Source organism: Haliotis rubra, unplaced genomic scaffold (genome assembly GCF_003918875.1).
Source record: "Haliotis rubra isolate DU_JTF1 unplaced genomic scaffold, ASM391887v1 Scf585, whole genome shotgun sequence".
NCBI lineage: Eukaryota > Metazoa > Mollusca > Gastropoda > Lepetellida > Haliotidae > Haliotis > Haliotis rubra.
In genome coordinates, this window is record NW_025767285.1 from 1 (window position 1) to 15,553 (window position 15,553).

The following is a 15,553-nucleotide window of genomic DNA, read 5'->3' on the forward strand; positions in this document are numbered from 1 at the left end:
GGGAGTATCAACATTAAATCAATGGCAACGAATACATAGGTGACTATAAAAAGCGTCAAGATATGACTTTAACATCGTTGTCAGGGATGGCCGAGCGGTTCTAAGGCGCCAGACTCCAAGGTATTGCATCAGGCCTTCCCATAGTGGAGATACGGGTGTTCTGGTCCACGAATGTGGGCGTGGGTTCAAATCCCACTCCTGACATTAATTTTTTCCTCCCTCCAATCAAGCCCCTTTCTTAAGCTATTAATTTTACTTGCATTTGGCGTTCTTTCGGGTTAATATAGACATCCATTCATTGAGTGCATTCTGGAAGATAATTTATCTGTCTTAATGCGTCAATAGTGGCAATACGAAATTTTGATATTAAATTTGGGTATTAATAGCAAAGGTTGTCCCATGAGCCGGATTTTGAACCAGCGACCTAAGGATTGCCAATTACGAGCTTTGCTTACCTACAGTGCTCCGCTCTACCAACTGAGCTATCACGGGTCCTGACACTTAACGTCGTTTTAAAAGACACATTTGTTTCAAATCAATACCACTTTAATCGCTTGACTGATCAAATACTTCCTCCTTGCTGACCGTGCGTCGTGGGCTACAGTAACATGCCGAATATAAGTGTAGACTCATTTCAACCGCAGAGCCACATATGTCTCCTCACACCAATCTCCAGTGAGACAAGTTGACATATACCGAAGTCATTATGGAATCTGTAAGCAAAAGAGCCTAATCCTCACAAACATGCTCAGTTATACACGTGACGAAAACCTGAATGTTCAGCATTACTATTCGCTGAAATGTGTGCAGACTACTCTCAGCAAGTCAAAACGTCGTGACAATTGAGAGTTACATGGAGAGTACATCCATTACACCAGTTGCATTGAAAAATAAGAAGCTTGAAGGAGGCAAGAACGCATATGGAATGAAATTAATAGCTCAAACTCTATCCCCAATATATGCAGGGATGTGGGGAGTATCAACATCAAATCAATGGCAACGAATACATGGGTGACTATAAAAGCGTCAAGATATGACTTTAACATCGTTGTCAGGGATGGCCGAGCGGTCTAGCGGGCGCCAGACTCAAGGTATTGCGTCAGACCTTCTCCCATAGTGTGGAGATACGGGTGTTCTGGTCCACGAATGTGGGCGTGGGTTCAAATCCACTCCCTGACACACTTTTTCCTCCCTCCAATCAAGCCCCTTCTTAAGCCATTAATTTTACTTGCATTTTGGCGTTCTTTCGGGTTAATAGCAGACATCCATTCATTGAGTGCATTCTGGAAGATACTTATCTGTCTTAATGCGTCAATAGTGGTATGAACATTTTGATATTAAATTTGGTTATTAATAGCAAAGGTTGTCCCGCGAGCCGGATTTGAACCAGCGACCTGCTGGATTGCCAATTACAGCAGCTTTTACACTACAGTCCTCCGCTCTACCAACTGAGCTATCACGGGTCCTGACACTTAACGTCGTTTTAAAAGACACATTTGTTTCAAATCAATACCACTTTAATCGCTTGACTGATCAAATACTTCCTCCTTGCTGACCGTGCGTCGTGGCCAGGTAACATACCGAATATAAGTGTAGGCTCATTTCAACCTCAAGGAGCCACATATTGTCTCCTCACACCAATCTCCAGTGAGACAAGTTGACATCTACCGCAGTCACTATGGAATCTGTGTAAGCAAAGAGCCTGAATCCCTCACAAACATGCTCAGTTATACATGTGACGAAACCTGAATGTTCAGCATTATTATTCGCTGAAATGTGTGCAGACTACTCAGCGAGGTCAAAACGTCGTGACAATTGAGAGTTACATGGAGAGTACATCCATTACACCAGTTGCATTGAAAATAAGAAGCTTGAAGGAGGCAAGAACGCATATGGAATGAAATTAATAGCTCAAACTCTATCCCCAATATATGCAGGGATGTGGGGAGTATCAACATCAAATCAATGGCAACCAATACATGGGTGACTATAAAAGGGTCGTAAGATATGACTTTTAACATCGTTGTCAGGATGGCCGAGCGGTCTACAAGGCGCCAGACTCAAGTTGTGCTGGTGTCAGACCTTCTCCCATAGTGGAGATGATGGGTGTCTCTGGTCCACGAATGTGGGCGTGGGTTCAAATCCCTCCTGACACACTTTTTCCTCCTCCCTCCAATCAAGCCCTTTTCTTAAGCCATTAATTTTACTTGCATTTGGCGTTCTTTCGGGTTAATAGCAGACATCCATTCATTGAGTGCATTCTGGAAGATACTTATCTGTCTTAATGCGTCAATAGTGGCAATGAACATTTTGATATTAAATTTGGATATTAATAGCAAAAGGTTGTCCCATGAGCCGGATTTGAACCAGCGACCCATATGATTGCCAATTACAGCTTTGCCACTACAGTGCTCCGCTCTACCAACTGAGCTATCACGGGTCCCGATTACACTTAACGTCGTTTTAAAAGACACATTTTGTTTCAAATCAATACCACTTTAATCGCTTGACTGATCAAATACTTCCTCCTTGCTGACCGTGCGTCGTGGCCAGTAACGTAATGCCGAATATAAGTGTAGACTCATTTCAACCAAGCAGAGCCATATATGTCTCCTCACACCAATCTCCAGTGAGACAAGCTGACATATACCGAAGTCATTATGGAATCTGTAAGCAAAGAGCCTAATCCTCACAAACATGCTCAGTTATACACGTGACGAAAACCTGAATGTTCAGCATTACTATTCCGCTGAAATGTGTGCAGACTACTCAGCAAGTCAAAACGTCGACAATTGGGAGAGTTACATGGAGAGTACATCCATTACACCAGTTGCATTGAAAATAAGAAGCTTGAAGGAGGCAAGAACGCATATGGAATGAAATTAATAGCTCAAACTCTATCCCCAATATATGCAGGGATGTGGGGGAGTATCAACATCAAATCAATGGCAACGAATACATGGGTGACTATAAAAGCGTCAAGATATGACTTTTAACATCGTTGTCAGGATGGCCGAGCGGTCTAAGGCGCCAGACTCAAGGTATTGCGTCAGACCTTCTCCCATAGTGGAGATACGGGTGTTCTGGTCCACGAATGTGGGCGTGGGTTCAAATCCCACTCCTGACACACTTTTTCCTCCTCCAATCAAGCCCTTTTCTTAAGCTATTAATTTTAATTTTGCATTTGGCGTTCTTTTCAGGTTAATAGCAGACATCCATTCATTGAGTGCATTCTGAAGATACTTATCTGTCTTAATGCGTCAATAGTGGCATGAACATTTTGATATTAAATTTGGTTATTAATAGCAAAGGTTGTCCCATGAGCCGGATTTGAACCAGCGACCTAAGGATTGCCAATTACAGCTTTTGCCACTACAGTGCTCCGCTCTACCAACTGAGCTATCACGGGTCCTGACACTTAACGTCGTTTTTTAAAAGACACATTTGTTTCAAATCAATACCACTTTTAATCGCTTGACTGATCAAATACTTCCTCCTTGCTGACCGTGCGTCGTGGCCAGTAACATGCCGAATATAAGTGTAGACTCATTTCAACCCTCAGAGCCACATATGTCTCCTCACACCAATCTCCAGTGAGACAAGTTGACATCTACCGAAGTCATTATGGAATCTGTAAGCAAAGAGCCTAATCCTCACAAACATGCTCAGTTATACATGTGGACGAAAACCTGAATGTTCAGCATTATTATTCGCTGAAATGTGTGCAGACTACCAGCAGGTCAAAACGTCGTGACAATTGAGAGTTACTATGGAGAGTACATCCATTACACCAGTTGCATTGAAAATAAGAAGCTTGAAGGAGGCAAGAACGCATATGGAATGAAATTAATAGCTCAAACTCTATCCCCAATATATGCAGGGATGTGGGGAGTATCAACATCAAATCAATGGCAACCAATACATGGGTGACTATAAAAGGGTCAAGATATGACTTTTAACATCGTTGTCAGGATGGCCGAGCGGTCTAAGGCGCCAGACTCAAGGTATTGCGTCAGACCTTCTCCCATAGTGGAGATACGGGTGTTCTTGGTCCACGAATGTGGGCGTGGGTTCAAATCCCACCCTGACACACACTTTTCCTCCCTCCAATCAAGCCCTTTTCTTAAGCTATTCAATAATTTACTTGCATTTGGCGTTCTTTTTCGGGTTAATAGCAGACATCCATTCATTGAGTGCATTCTGGGAAGATACTTATCTGTCTTAATGCGTCATTAGTGGTACGAACATTTTGATATTAAATTTGGATATTAATAGCAAAAAAGGTTGTCCCAATGAGCCGGATTTGAACCAGCGACCTAAGGATTGCCAATTACAGCTTTGCCACTACAGTGCTCCGCTCTACCAACTGAGCTATCACGGGTCCTGACACTTAACGTCGTTTTTAAAAAGACACATTTGTTTCAAATCAATACCACTTTAATCGCTTGACTGATCAAATACTTCCTCCTTGCTGACCGTGCAAGTGTGGCCAGTAACATGCCGAATATAAGTGTAGACTCATTTCAACCGCAGAGCCACATATGTCTCCCCTCACACCTATCTCCAGTGAGACAAGTTGACATATACCAGAAGTCATTATGGAATCTGTAAGCAAAGAGCCTAATCCTCACAAACATGCCTAGTTATACATGTGACGAAAACCTGAATGTTCAGCATTATTATTCGCTGAAATGTGTGCAGACTACTCAGCAAGTCAAAACGTCGTGACAATTGAGAGTTACATGGAGAGTACATCCATTACACCAGTTGCATTGAAAATAAGAAGCTTGAAGGAGGCAAGAACGCATATGGAATGAAATTAATAGCTCAAACTCTATCCCCAATATATGCAGGGATGTGGGGGAGTATCAACATCAAATCAATGGCAACGAATACATGGGTGACTATAAAAGCGTCAAGATATGACTTTTTAACATCGTTGTCAGGGATGGCTGAGCGGTCTAAGGCGCCAGACTCAAGGTATTGCGTCAGACCTTCTCCCATAGTGGTGTTCTGGTCCACGAATATGGGCGTGGGTTCAAATTCCACTCCTGACACATTACACTTTTTTCCTCCTCCAATCAAGCCCTTTTTCTTAAGCTATTAATTTTACTTGCATTTGGCGTTCTTTTCGGGTTAATAGCAGACATCCATTCATTGAGTGCATTCTGGAAGATACTTATCTGTCTTAATGCGTCAATAGTGGCATGAACATTTTGATATTAAATTTGGTTATTAATAGCAAAGGTTGTCCCGCGAGCCGGATTTGAACCAGCGACCTAAGGATTGCCAATTACAGCTTTGCCACTACAGTCCTCCGCTCTACCAACTGAGCTATCACGGGTCCTGACACTTAACGTCGTTTTAAAAGACACATTTGTTTCAAATCAATACCACTTTAATCGCTTGACTGATCAAATACTTCCTCCTTGCTGACCGTGCGTCGTGGCCAGTAACATGCCGGAATATAAGTGTAGACTCATTTCAACCGCAAGAGCCACATATGTCTCCTCACACCTATCTCCAGTGAGACAAGTTGACATCTACCGAAGTCATTATGGAATCTGTAAGCAAAGAGCCTAATCCCTCACAAACATGCTCAGTTATACATGTGACGAAAACCTGAATGTTCAGCATTATTATTCGCTGAAATGTGTGCAGACTACTCAGCAGGTCAAAACGTCGTGACAATTGAGAGTTACATGGAGAGTACATCCATTACACCAGTTGCATTGAAAATAAGAAGCTTGAAGGAGGCAAGAACGCATATGGAATGAAATTAATAGCTCAAACTCTATCCCCAATATATGCAGGGATGTGGGGAGTATCAACATCAAATCAATGGCAGCCAATACATGGGTGACTATAAATGTCGTCAAGATATGACTTTTTAACATCGTTGTCAGGATGGCCGAGCGGTCTAAGGCGCTGTGACTCAAGGTATTGCGTCAGACCTTCTCCCATAGTGGAGATACGGGTGTTCTTGGTCCACGAATGTGGGCGTGGTTCAAATCCACTCCTGACACACTTTTCCTCCCTCCAATCAAGCCCTTTTCTTAAGCTATTAATTTTTACTTGCATTTGGCGTTCTTTCGGGTTAATAGCAGACATCCATTCATTGAGAGTGCATTCTGGAAGATACTTATCTGTCTTAATGCGTCAATAGTGGCATGAACATTTTGATATTAAATTTGGATATTAATAGCAAAAGGTTGTCCTGGGCGAGCCGGATTTGAACCAGCGACCTAAGGATTGCCAATTACAGCTTTGCCACTACAGTGTCTCCGCTCTACCAACTGAGCTATCACGGGTCCTGACACTTAACGTCGTTTTAAAAAGACACATTTGTTTCAAATCAATACCCACTTTAATCGCTTGACTGATCAAAATACTTCCTCCTTGCTGACCGTATGTCGTGGCCAGTAACATGCGCCGAATATAAGTGTAGACTCATTTCAACCGCAGAGCCACATATGTCTCCTCACACCTATCTCCAGTGAGACAAGTTGACATATACCGAAGTCATTATGGAATCTGTAAGCAAAGAGCCTAATCCTCACAAACATGCTCAGTTATACACGTGTGACGAAAACCTGAATGTTCAGCATTATTATTCGCTGAAATGTGTGCAGACTACTCAGCAAGTCAAAACGTCGTGACAATTGAGAGTTACATGGAGAGTACATCCATTACACCAGTTGCATTGAAAATAAGAAGCTTGAAGGAGGCAAGAACGCATATGGAATGAAATTAATAGCTCAAACTCTATCCCCAATATATGCAGGGATGTGGGGGAGTATCAACATCAAATCAATGGCAACGAATACATGGGTGACTATAAAAGCGTCAAGATATGACTTTTAACATCGTTGTCAGGATGGCCGAGCGGTCTAAGGCGCCAGACTCAAGGTATTGCGTCAGACCTTCTCCCATAGTGGAGATGTGTTCTGGTCCACGAATGTGGGCGTGGGTTCAAATTCCCTCCTGACACTTTTTCCTCCCTCCAATCAAGCCCTTTTCTTAAGCTATTAATTTTACTTGCATTTGGCGTTCTTTCGGGTTAATAGCAGACATCCATTCATTGAGTGCATTCTGGAAGATACTTATCTGTCTTAATGCGTCAATAGTGGCATGAACATTTTGATATTAAATTTGGTTATTAATAGCAAAAGGTTGTCCCGCGAGCCGGATTTGAACCAGCGACCTAAGGATTGCCAATTACAGCTTTGCCACTACAGTCCTCCGCTCTACCAACTGAGCTATCACGGGTCCTGACACTTAACGTCGTTTTAAAAGACACATTTGTTTCAAATCAATACCACTTTAATCGCTTGACTGATCAAATACTTCCTCCTTGCTGACCGTGCGTCATGGCCAGTAACATGCCGAATATAAGTGTAGACTCATTTCAACCTCAGAGCCACATATGTCTCCTCACACCAATCTCCAGTGAGACAAGTTGACATCTACCGAAGTCATTATGGAATCTGTAAGCAAAGAGCCTAATCCTCACAAACATGCTCAGTTATACATGTGACGAAAACCTGAATGTTCAGCATTATTATTCGCTGAAATGTGTGCAGACTACTCAGCAAGTCAAAACGTCGTGACAATTGAGAGTTACATGGAGAGTACATCCATTACACCAGTTGCATTGAAAATAAGAAGCTTGAAGGAGGCAAGAACGCATATGGAATGAAATTAATAGCTCAAACTCTATCCCCAATATATGCAGGGATGTGGGGGAGTATCAACATCAAATCAATGGCAACGAATACATGGGTGACTATAAAAGCGTCAAGATATGACTTTTAACATCGTTGTCAGGATGGCCGAGCGGTCTAAGGCGCCAGACTCAAGGTATTGCATCAGGCCTTCTCCCATAGTGGAGATACGGGTGTTCTGGTCCACGAATGTGGGCGTGGGTTCAAATCCCACTCCTGACACACTTTTTTCCTCCCTCCAATCAAGCCCTTTTCTTAAGCTATTAATTTTACTTGCATTTGGCGTTCTTTCGGGTTAATAGCAGACATCCATTCATTGAGTGCATTCTGGAAGATACTTATCTGTCTTAATGCGTCAATAGTGGCATGAACATTTTGATATTAAATTTGGTTATTAATAGCAAAAGGTTGTCCCGCGAGCCGGATTTGAACCAGCGACCTAAGGATTGCCAATTACAGCTTTGCCACTACAGTCCTCCGCTCTACCAACTGAGCTATCACGGGTCCTGACGCTTAACGTCGTTTTAAAAGACACATTTGTTTCAAATCAATACCACTTTAATCGCTTGACTGATCAAATACTTCCTCCTTGCTGACCGTGCGTCATGGCCAGTAACATGCCGAATATAAGTGTAGACTCATTTCAACCTCAGAGCCACATATGTCTCCTCACACCAATCTCCAGTGAGACAAGTTGACATATACCGAAGTCATTATGGAATCTGTAAGCAAAGAGCCTAATCCTCACAAACATGCTCAGTTATACATGTGACGAAAACCTGAATGTTCAGCATTATTATTCGCTGAAATGTGTGCAAGGAGACTACTCAGCAAGTCAAAACGTCGTGACAATTGAGAGTTACATGAAGAGTGCATCCATTACACCAGTTGCATTGAAAATAAGAAGCTTGAAGGAGGCAAGAACGCAGATGGAATGAAATTAATAGCTCAAACTCTATCCCCAATATATGCAGGGATGTGGGGGAGTATCAACATCAAATCAATGGCAACGAATACATGGGTGACTATAAAAGCGTCAAGATATGACTTTTAACATCGTTGTCAGGATGGCCGAGCGGTCTAAGGCGCCAGACTCAAGGTATTGCATCAGGCCTTCTCCCATAGTGGAGATACGGGTGTTCTGGTCCACGAATGTGGGCGTGGGTTCAAATCCACTCCTGACACACTTTTTTCCTCCCTCCAATCAAGCCCTTTTCTTAAGCTATTAATTTTACTTGCATTTGGCGTTCTTTTCGGGTTAATAGCAGACATCCATTCATTGAGTGCATTCTGGAAGATACTTATCTGTCTTAATGCGTCAATAGTGGCATGAACATTTTGGTATTAAATTTGGTTATTAATAGCAAAAAGGTTGTCCCGCGAGCCAGATTTGAACCAGCGACCTAAGGATTGCCAATTACAGCTTTGCCACTGGTCCTCCCGCTCTACCAACTGCTATCACGGGTCCCTGACACTTATCGTCGTTTTAAAAGACACATTTGTTTCAAATCAATACCACTTTAATCGCTTGACTGATCAAATACTTCCTCCTTGCTGACCGTGCGTCGTGGCCAGTAACATGCCGAATATAAGTGTAGACTCATTTCAACCTCAGAGCCACATATGTCTCCTCACACCAATCTCCAGTGAGACAAGTTGACATATACCGAAGTCATTATGGAATCTGTAAGCAAAGAGCCTAATCCTCACAAACATCCTCAGTTATGCATGTGACGAAAACCTGAATGTTCAGCATTATTATTCGCTGAAATGTGTGCAGACTACTCAGCAAGTCAAAACGTCGTGACAATTGAGAGTTACATGAAGAGTACATCCATTACACCCAGTTGCATTGAAAATAAGAAGCTTGGAAGGAGGCAAGAACGCAGATGGAATGAAATTAATAGCTCAAAGCTCTATCCCCAATATATGCAGGGATGTGGGGCAGTAGCAACATCAAATCAATGGCAACGAATACATGGGTGACTATAAAAGCGTCAAGATATGACTTTTAACATCGTTGTCAGGATGGCCGAGCGGTCTAAGGCGCCAGACTCAAGGTATTGCGTCAGGCCTTCTCCCCATAGTGGAGATACATGGGTGTTCTGGTCCACGAATGTGGGCGTGGGTTCAAATCCACTCCTGACACACTTTTTCCTCCCTCAATCAAGCCCTTTTCTTAAGCTATTAATTTTACTTGCATTTGGCGTTCTTTCGGGTTAATAGCAGGCATCCATTCATTGAGTGCATTCTGGAAGATACTTATCTGTCTTAATGCGTCAATAGTGGCATGAACATTTTGGTATTAAATTTGGTTATTAATAGCAAAGGTTGTCCCACCGAGCCGGATTTGAACCAGCGACCTAAGGATTGCCAATTACAGCTTTGCCACTACAGTCCTCCGCTCTACCAACTGAGCTATCACGGGTCCTGACACTTATCGTCGTTTTAAAAGACACATTTGTTTCAAATCAATACCACTTTAATCGCTTGACTGATCAAATACTTCCTCCTTGCTGACCGTGCGTCGTGGCCAGTAACATGCCGAATATAAGTGTAGACTCATTTCAACCTCAGAGCCACATATGTCTCCTCACACCAATCTCCAGTGAGACAAGTTGACATATACCGAAGTCATTATGGAATCTGTAAGCAAAGAGCCTAATCCTCACAAACATGCCTCAGTTATGCATGTGACGAAAACCTGAATGTTCAGCATTATTATTCGCTGAAATGTGTGCAGACTACTCAGCAAGTCAAAACGTCGTGACAATTGAGAGTTACATGAAGAGTACATCCATTACACCAGTTGCATTGAAAATAAGAAGCTTGAAGGAGGCAAGAACGCAGATGGAATGAAATTAATAGCTCAAACTCTATCCCCAATATATGCAGGGATGTGGGGGAGTATCAACATCAAATCAATGGCAACGAATACATGGGTGACTATAAAAGCGTCAAGATATGACTTTTAACATCGTTGTCAGGATGGCCGAGCGGTCTAAGGCGCCAGACTCAAGGTATTGCATCAGGCCTTCTCCCATAGTGGAGATACGGGTGTTCTGGTCCACGAATGTGGGCGTGGGTTCAAATCCCACTCCTGACACACTTTTTTCCTCCCTCCAATCAAGCCCTTTTCTTAAGCTATTAATTTTACTTGCATTTGGCGTTCTTTCGGGTTAATAGCAGACATCCATTCATTGAGTGCATTCTGGAAGATACTTATCTGTCTTAATGCGTCAATAGTGGCATGAACATTTTGATATTAAATTTGGTTATTAATAGCAAAAGGTTGTCCCGCGAGCCGGATTTGAACCAGCGACCTAAGGATTGCCAATTACAGCTTTGCCACTACAGTCCTCCGCTCTACCAACTGAGGTATCACGGGTCCTGACACTTAACGTCGTTTTAAAAGACACATTTGTTTCAAATCAATACCACTTTAATCGCTTGACTGATCAAATACTTCCTCCTTGCTGACCGTGCGTCATGGCCAGTAACATGCCGAATATAAGTGTAGACTCATTTCAACCGCAGAGCCACATATGTCTCCTCACACCAATCTCCAGTGAGACAAGTTGACATATACCGAAGTCATTATGGAATCTGTAAGCAAAGAGCCTAATCCTCTCACAAACATCCTCAGTTATACATGTGACGAAAACCTGAATGTTCAGCATTATTATTCGCTGAAATGTGTGCAGACTACTCAGCAAGTCAAAACGTCGTGACAATTGAGAGTTACATGAAGAGTACATCCATTACACCAGTTGCATTGAAAATAAGAAGCTTGAAGGAGGCAAGAACGCAGATGGAATGAAATTAATAGCTCAAACTCTATCCCCAATATATGCAGGGATGTGGGGAGTATCAACATCAAATCAATGGCAACGAATACATGGGTGACTATAAAAGCGTCAAGATATGACTTTTAACATCGTTGTCAGGATGGCCGAGCGGTCTAAGGCGCCAGACTCAAGGTATTGCGTCAGACCTTCTCCCATAGTGGAGATACGGGTGTTCTGGTCCACGAATGTGGGCGTGGGTTCAAATCCCACTCCTGACACACTTTTTCCTCCCTCCAATCAAGCCCTTTTCTTAAGCTATTAATTTTACTTGCATTTGGCGTTCTTTCGGGTTAATAGCAGACATCCATTCATTGAGTGCATTCTGGAAGATACTTATCTGTCTTAATGCGTCAATAGTGGCATGAACATTTTGATATTAAATTTGGTTATTAATAGCAAAAGGTTGTCCCGCGAGCCGGATTTGAACCAGCGACCTAAGGATTGCCAATTACAGCTTTGCCACTACAGTCCTCCGCTCTACCAACTGAGCTATCACGGGTCCTGACACTTAACGTCGTTTTAAAAGACACATTTGTTTCAAATCAATACCACTTTAATCGCTTGACTGATCAAATACTTCCTCCTTGCTGACCGTGCGTCGTGGCCAGTAACATGCCGAATATAAGTGTAGACTCATTTCAACCTCAGAGCCACATATGTCTCCTCACACCAATCTCCAGTGAGACAAGTTGACATATACCGAAGTCATTATGGAATCTGTAAGCAAAGAGCCTAATCCTCACAAACATGCTCAGTTATACATGTGACGAAAACCTGAATGTTCAGCATTATTATTCGCTGAAATGTGTGCAGACTACTCAGCAAGTCAAAACGTCGTGACAATTGAGAGTTACATGAAGAGTGCATCCATTACACCAGTTGCATTGAAAATAAGAAGCTTGAAGGAGGCAAGAACGCAGATGGAATGAAATTAATAGCTCAAACTCTATCCCCAATATATGCAGGGATGTGGGGAGTATCAACATCAAATCAATGGCAACGAATACATGGGTGACTATAAAGCGTCAAGATATGACTTTTAACATCGTTGTCAGGATGGCCGAGCGGTCTAAGGCGCCAGACTCAGGTATTGCATCAGACCTTCTCCCATAGTGGAGATACGGGTGTTCTGGTCCACGAATGTGGGCGTGGGTTCAAATCCCACTCCTGACACACTTTTTTCCTCCCTCCAATCAAGCCCTTTTCTTAAGCTATTAATTTTACTTGCATTTGGCGTTCTTTCGGGTTAATAGCAGACATCCATTCATTGAGTGCATTCTGGAAGATACTTATCTGTCTTAATGCGTCAATAGTGGCATGAACATTTTGGTATTAAATTTGGTTATTAATAGCAAAAGGTTGTCCCGCGAGCCGGATTTGAACCAGCGACCTAAGGATTGCCAATTACAGCTTTGCCACTACAGTCCTCCGCTCTACCAACTGAGCTATCACGGGTCCTGACACTTAACGTCGTTTTAAAAGACACATTTGTTTCAAATCAATACCACTTTAATCGCTTGACTGATCAAATACTTCCTCCTTGCTGACCGTGCGTCGTGGCCAGTAACATGCCGAATATAAGTGTAGACTCATTTCAACCGCAGAGCCACATATGTCTCCTCACACCAATCTCCAGTGAGACAAGTTGACATATACCGAAGTCATTATGGAATCTGTAAGCAAAGAGCCTAATCCTCACAAACATCCTCAGTTATGCATGTGACGAAAACCTGAATGTTCAGCATTATTATTCGCTGAAATGTGTGCAGACTACTCAGCAAGTCAAAACGTCGTGACAATTGAGAGTTACATGAAGAGTACATCCATTACACCAGTTGCATTGAAAATAAGAAGCTTGAAGGAGGCAAGAACGCAGATGGAATGAAATTAATAGCTCAAACTCTATCCCCAATATATGCAGGGATGTGGGGAGTATCAACATCAAATCAATGGCAACGAATACATGGGTGACTATAAAAGCGTCAAGATATGACTTTTAACATCGTTGTCAGGATGGCCGAGCGGTCTAAGGCGCCAGACTCAAGGTATTGCATCAGACCTTCTCCCATAGTGGAGATACGGGTGTTCTGGTCCACGAATGTGGGCGTGGGTTCAAATCCACTCCTGACACACTTTTTCCTCCCTCCAATCAAGCCCTTTTCTTAAGCTATTAATTTTACTTGCATTTGGCGTTCTTTTCGGGTTAATAGCAGACATCCATTCATTGAGTGCATTCTGGAAGATACTTATCTGTCTTAATGCGTCAATAGTGGCATGAACATTTTGGTATTAAATTTGGTTATTAATAGCAAAGGTTGTCCCGCGAGCCGGATTTGAACCAGCGACCTAAGGATTGCCAATTACAGCTTTGCCACTACAGTCCTCCGCTCTACCAACTGAGCTATCACGGGTCCTGACACTTAACGTCGTTTTAAAAGACACATTTGTTTCAAATCAATACCACTTTAATCGCTTGACTGATCAAATACTTCCTCCTTGCTGACCGTGCGTCGTGGCCAGTAACATGCCGAATATAAGTGTAGACTCATTTCAACCGCAGAGCCACATATGTCTCCCTCACACCAATCTCCAGTGAGACAAGTTGACATATACCGAAGTCATTATGGAATCTGTAAGCAAAGAGCCTAATCCTCACAAACATCCTCAGTTATGCATGTGACGAAAACCTGAATATTCAGCATTATCATTCGCTGAAATGTGTGCAGACTACTCAGCAAGTCAAAACGTCGTGACAATTGAGGAGTTACATGAAGAGTACATCCATTACACCAGTTGCATTGAAAATAAGAAGCTTGAAGGAGGCAAGAACGCAGATGGAATGAAATTAATAGCTCAAACTCTATCCCCAATATATGCAGGGATGTGGGGAGTATCAACATCAAATCAATGGCAACGAATACATGGGTGACTATAAAAGCGTCAAGATATGACTTTTAACATCGTTGTCAGGATGGCCGAGCGGTCTAAGGCGCCAGACTCAAGGTATTGCATCAGACCTTCTCCCATAGTGGAGATACGGGTGTTCTGGTCCACGAATGTGGGCGTGGGTTCAAATCCCACTCCTGACACACTTTTTTCCTCCCTCCAATCAAGCCCTTTTCTTAAGCTATTAATTTTACTTGCATTTGGCGTTCTTTCGGGTTAATAGCAGACATCCATTCATTGAGTGCATTCTGGAAGATACTTATCTGTCTTAATGCGTCAATAGTGGCATGAACATTTTGGTATTAAATTTGGTTATTAATAGCAAAAGGTTGTCCCGCGAGCCGGATTTGAACCAGCGACCTAAGGATTGCCAATTACAGCTTTGCCACTACAGTCCTCCGCTCTTTTTTTTTTTTCATTAAAATATTTATTCACATGATTGGATAATTACAGGCGCAGACAGTGCTCACACTACCACCTCAAAAATAAAATATTTATCACAGAGTTTGGGTGGTAGTGGTTAACATATCAATTGTAAAGAGAGAAAGCATATTCATAAGTATTTTACAATTTACAATCCACATGTGTACATGAATAAATATGAAATGTATTTCATTCAGCTCTAATACATGCACTTCTACAGATGTAATGAACTACGTATTGTTCTAATCTAAAGGTGGATTGAGAATAATCTCATTTCCATCTAACGATATGAATGCATTGCTCATGACATATTTTTGAGTGAAAATGTGTGATTGATTTGTTTTCGAATATTTATACAACAACAGGCTAAAATGGCGTTTTATCAATGATTTGAAAAATGCCCTCATGTGAAATGAGATTGTGTTTTGACTCAATATAACTCTCCTTTTAAATACAGCAAGACGATAAATTGACAATACAATGTCCATGAATGATTTACATGACAACTTCTTTTCTGGTAAGAATCCAAACAATAACCAGAGGGATAACTGTCCAAAACTAAATCCTGTATCCTGGCACACATCTGTCAACATTTCAGTCACCAGTTCTTGC

General features: G+C 42.2%; 18 non-coding genes across 18 annotated transcripts; 6 read left to right on the forward strand and 12 right to left on the reverse strand.

Moving 5' to 3' along the window:
• Nucleotides 1-395: 395 nt before the first annotated feature.
• On the reverse strand, nt 396-492 carry Trnay-gua. The gene is made up of 2 exons: nt 456-492; nt 396-432 (listed from the first exon to the last, which is right to left on the reverse strand). It is a non-coding gene; the product is annotated as a tRNA-Tyr (tRNA).
• An 874-nt stretch (nt 493-1,366) lies between these two features.
• On the reverse strand, nt 1,367-1,463 carry Trnay-gua. Its single transcript has 2 exons — nt 1,427-1,463; nt 1,367-1,403 (listed from the first exon to the last, which is right to left on the reverse strand). It is a non-coding gene; the product is annotated as a tRNA-Tyr (tRNA).
• A 1,540-nt stretch (nt 1,464-3,003) lies between these two features.
• On the forward strand, nt 3,004-3,127 carry Trnal-caa. Its single transcript has 2 exons — nt 3,004-3,041; nt 3,082-3,127. It is a non-coding gene; the product is annotated as a tRNA-Leu (tRNA).
• Nucleotides 3,128-3,315: 188 nt separating this feature from the next.
• Trnay-gua lies at nt 3,316-3,409 on the reverse strand. The gene is made up of 2 exons: nt 3,373-3,409; nt 3,316-3,351 (listed from the first exon to the last, which is right to left on the reverse strand). It is a non-coding gene; the product is annotated as a tRNA-Tyr (tRNA).
• Nucleotides 3,410-4,287: 878 nt separating this feature from the next.
• On the reverse strand, nt 4,288-4,381 carry Trnay-gua. The gene is made up of 2 exons: nt 4,345-4,381; nt 4,288-4,324 (listed from the first exon to the last, which is right to left on the reverse strand). It is a non-coding gene; the product is annotated as a tRNA-Tyr (tRNA).
• An 870-nt stretch (nt 4,382-5,251) lies between these two features.
• Trnay-gua lies at nt 5,252-5,344 on the reverse strand. The gene is made up of 2 exons: nt 5,308-5,344; nt 5,252-5,287 (listed from the first exon to the last, which is right to left on the reverse strand). It is a non-coding gene; the product is annotated as a tRNA-Tyr (tRNA).
• A 1,832-nt stretch (nt 5,345-7,176) lies between these two features.
• Trnay-gua lies at nt 7,177-7,269 on the reverse strand. The gene is made up of 2 exons: nt 7,233-7,269; nt 7,177-7,212 (listed from the first exon to the last, which is right to left on the reverse strand). It is a non-coding gene; the product is annotated as a tRNA-Tyr (tRNA).
• A 553-nt stretch (nt 7,270-7,822) lies between these two features.
• Nucleotides 7,823-7,946, forward strand: Trnal-caa. The gene is made up of 2 exons: nt 7,823-7,860; nt 7,901-7,946. It is a non-coding gene; the product is annotated as a tRNA-Leu (tRNA).
• A 189-nt stretch (nt 7,947-8,135) lies between these two features.
• On the reverse strand, nt 8,136-8,228 carry Trnay-gua. The gene is made up of 2 exons: nt 8,192-8,228; nt 8,136-8,171 (listed from the first exon to the last, which is right to left on the reverse strand). It is a non-coding gene; the product is annotated as a tRNA-Tyr (tRNA).
• A 1,830-nt stretch (nt 8,229-10,058) lies between these two features.
• Nucleotides 10,059-10,152, reverse strand: Trnay-gua. Its single transcript has 2 exons — nt 10,116-10,152; nt 10,059-10,095 (listed from the first exon to the last, which is right to left on the reverse strand). It is a non-coding gene; the product is annotated as a tRNA-Tyr (tRNA).
• Nucleotides 10,153-10,706: 554 nt separating this feature from the next.
• On the forward strand, nt 10,707-10,830 carry Trnal-caa. The gene is made up of 2 exons: nt 10,707-10,744; nt 10,785-10,830. It is a non-coding gene; the product is annotated as a tRNA-Leu (tRNA).
• A 189-nt stretch (nt 10,831-11,019) lies between these two features.
• Trnay-gua lies at nt 11,020-11,112 on the reverse strand. Its single transcript has 2 exons — nt 11,076-11,112; nt 11,020-11,055 (listed from the first exon to the last, which is right to left on the reverse strand). It is a non-coding gene; the product is annotated as a tRNA-Tyr (tRNA).
• Nucleotides 11,113-11,666: 554 nt separating this feature from the next.
• Trnal-caa lies at nt 11,667-11,790 on the forward strand. The gene is made up of 2 exons: nt 11,667-11,704; nt 11,745-11,790. It is a non-coding gene; the product is annotated as a tRNA-Leu (tRNA).
• Nucleotides 11,791-11,978: 188 nt separating this feature from the next.
• Nucleotides 11,979-12,071, reverse strand: Trnay-gua. Its single transcript has 2 exons — nt 12,035-12,071; nt 11,979-12,014 (listed from the first exon to the last, which is right to left on the reverse strand). It is a non-coding gene; the product is annotated as a tRNA-Tyr (tRNA).
• A 551-nt stretch (nt 12,072-12,622) lies between these two features.
• Trnal-cag lies at nt 12,623-12,745 on the forward strand. The gene is made up of 2 exons: nt 12,623-12,660; nt 12,700-12,745. It is a non-coding gene; the product is annotated as a tRNA-Leu (tRNA).
• Nucleotides 12,746-12,934: 189 nt separating this feature from the next.
• Nucleotides 12,935-13,027, reverse strand: Trnay-gua. The gene is made up of 2 exons: nt 12,991-13,027; nt 12,935-12,970 (listed from the first exon to the last, which is right to left on the reverse strand). It is a non-coding gene; the product is annotated as a tRNA-Tyr (tRNA).
• An 863-nt stretch (nt 13,028-13,890) lies between these two features.
• On the reverse strand, nt 13,891-13,983 carry Trnay-gua. The gene is made up of 2 exons: nt 13,947-13,983; nt 13,891-13,926 (listed from the first exon to the last, which is right to left on the reverse strand). It is a non-coding gene; the product is annotated as a tRNA-Tyr (tRNA).
• A 554-nt stretch (nt 13,984-14,537) lies between these two features.
• Nucleotides 14,538-14,661, forward strand: Trnal-caa. The gene is made up of 2 exons: nt 14,538-14,575; nt 14,616-14,661. It is a non-coding gene; the product is annotated as a tRNA-Leu (tRNA).
• The last annotated feature ends 892 nt before the right edge of the window (nt 14,662-15,553 follow it).